Below are 2,510 nucleotides of genomic sequence, written 5' to 3' on the forward strand. Positions count from 1 at the left end.
CTCAACTGTAAAAATAAGAATTGCAGGATTCATCATGAGGGGGCTTTATGCGGTCCAGTGAACGTGACAGGACGTCACACATTTGTAACTGCTTGTGCTACGTAAGAGTTATTATAACTCTTCTTTGACTGCTTCTATTTATGTAAAACCTTAGCATCAATGCTTGTCAGCGCTGGAATGAGCTTAGGGAAGGCAATTGCTGACTCAGCCTATGGGCCTCTGTTCACCACTCTGACACTGCTCTACTCTCCCCAAATGTAGTCTAATTTTCCAAATAGTCTCCAGGGGGAAAATGTCTGTGTTTCTCCTTTGTGCTTGCATTTCATACCACAGCAGTGGCCTTTTTCCTCACAGATGATCCGTAGTTTTAGTTCTGTAGGGCTTCTCTGATAACTCAGCTGATAAAGAATCTGCCTACAATGCAGAAAACCCCAGTTTGATTTCTGGGTCAGGAAGATCTGCTGGAGAAAGGATAGGCTACCCACTCCAGTATTCTTGGGTAAAGAATATGCTGGTGAAGAATCTGACTGCAATGTGGGAGACCTGGGTTCAGTCCCTGGGTTGGGAAGATCCATTGGCGAAGGGAAAGGCTACCCACTCCAGTGTTCTGGCCTAGAGAATTCCATGTCCACGGGTTTGCAAAGAGTTGGACACGATTGAGCGACTTTCACTTTAGATTTTGGTAATCGGAGTGTTCTGAAATCTCCAAGAGGGGCAGGTGGGCTGGGATGTGGCAGGAAAGGCAAAGTTCCTTCCTGGAAATGTGAGGATCTGGGTTCCGTCCAGGGTTTTTCTACCGTGAGCTGTTGGACCCCAGGAAAGTCGGCCAATCAATTCAGCCTCATTTTGATAATTTATGCAGAGAAAAATTTCAGCCTCATCTTCTACAGAGGATTTTTGAGAGGATGAAAGCATTAGCATTCCCATTATATATCACCAAATATGTAGAGAATACTTTGCAGGTGGGAGTGAGGTGCCGAGCCATGTGCCGAGGGTAAATCAGCTAACTGGATGTGCAGGAAGCCAGCGTATGTGCGAGGTCCATTTGGGCCTCAGGAGGGAGGCTGGGGGTGCCTCACCTGGTGGGCCTTGAACACTCTGGCTACGATGGGTGCTTTCCATATGGAGGCAGTATGTCAGGTGGGAAGATGGGGAGGGTTCAGGGGAAGATGGGCACCCCTGAGGGGTCACACTGACTGCTCTTCTCTGGTTCCCCTCCTACTTGGGGTGGCCCCATCAAGAGAAGCTGCAAGTCCACCACCAGCCTGTCACAGCCGCTCCCTGTAGGGCTCGTGGACAAGTGTGTAGGATCAAGAATTCAGGTGGTGATGAAGAGTGATAGGGAGACTGTTGGCACCCTACTGGAATGGGATGACTTTGTCAATATGGTACTGGAAGATGTCCCTGAATTTGAAGTCACACCAGAAGGAAGAAGAATGGCTAAATTAGACCAAATCTTGTGAAATGGAAACGGTATAACAGCACTGGTCCCTGGTGGAGAAGGACCTGAAGTGTGAATGGATTTCCTTGACTTAGGCTAGATCCTGTTTTGCCTTATGGTGACAACAAAATGGAAATTTTTTTAACCTTTCAGTGTTTGTATTCTGTGAAGCCAAGTTTAACATTGAAGGGAAATGCTTTGAGGATGCCCTGTTCATGCCCATTTTTGTAAGTTAACCGTGATTATTTTGGAAAAAGAACAGGTTTTTTTTAAGACAAAAATAAAGGTATTTTTGTTAAAGAAAAAAAAGAAAGAAGCTGAAAGGAGGTGATAGAAGGGGGGTGGGGTGGGCACCCAGTGATGGGACAGTTAGAGAGTGGACATGTGACAAGGGTGTTCATCTTGAGGGCCCTGACTGGCACACGGCAGCGTCCCCAGGGCTGGTGACTTACCTGTACAGGTGGTAAAGGAATTCCCTCGTGCGGCCTTGCAAATCATTCTTTTAATCCAGTTTCCCAGGAGCAAGGGGAGTATTTTGGAATAATCTTCTCACTGGAAGTGGTGTCATCCCAGCTCCTGGGTAAGTCCTGTACTTTATGCCTTCACCAACAGTCCCGAGGAGGTCTCCGTTCCTCTGCAGCTCTGAATCAGCCCCTGTTCCCCTGAAGGCTTTGCTGGAGCGGGGCTTTGGGTGAGGGCTAATTAGATAATGCCTGTGAAGCACTTGGAGTTCCTTGGAGACGGTGCCTTTCGATGTATTATTAATAGTGGTGAGTACAGTGTTTCCAAACAAAGACGTGCCTACTTAAATACCCAGGGCAGCGGGAGAGAGGGCAGAGGGGAGGCCTGGAGAGCAGACCCAGCAGAGAGAGCCGGTCCTTGGGGAAGGCCTGCAGTCCCGTCACGGGATCTTCAAGGTGGGGATGGAGGGCAGGGACTGTGAGTATGAAATGGAAAATCGCAGGGCAGTACTTGTGTAGACAACGTGAGAAGGGCCCTGGTCTGTGATGGGGCGCAAGGAGGGAAATTGGCAAGCCTGGCCAGGCCATGCCCTCCGGGGCTGGTTTCC

The 2,510-nt window shown here is 48.8% G+C and overlaps 1 pseudogene; it reads left to right on the forward strand.

Annotated features, from left to right (window-relative positions):
- The first annotated feature begins 1,328 nt into the window (after window positions 1–1,328).
- LOC138069714 (U6 snRNA-associated Sm-like protein LSm5 pseudogene) lies at window positions 1,329–1,517 on the forward strand (annotated as a pseudogene).
- Window positions 1,518–2,510: the final 993 nt, after the last annotated feature.

This window comes from Capricornis sumatraensis, chromosome 22 (assembly GCF_032405125.1).
Source record: "Capricornis sumatraensis isolate serow.1 chromosome 22, serow.2, whole genome shotgun sequence".
In the NCBI taxonomy this organism is placed as follows: Eukaryota; Metazoa; Chordata; class Mammalia; order Artiodactyla; family Bovidae; genus Capricornis; species Capricornis sumatraensis.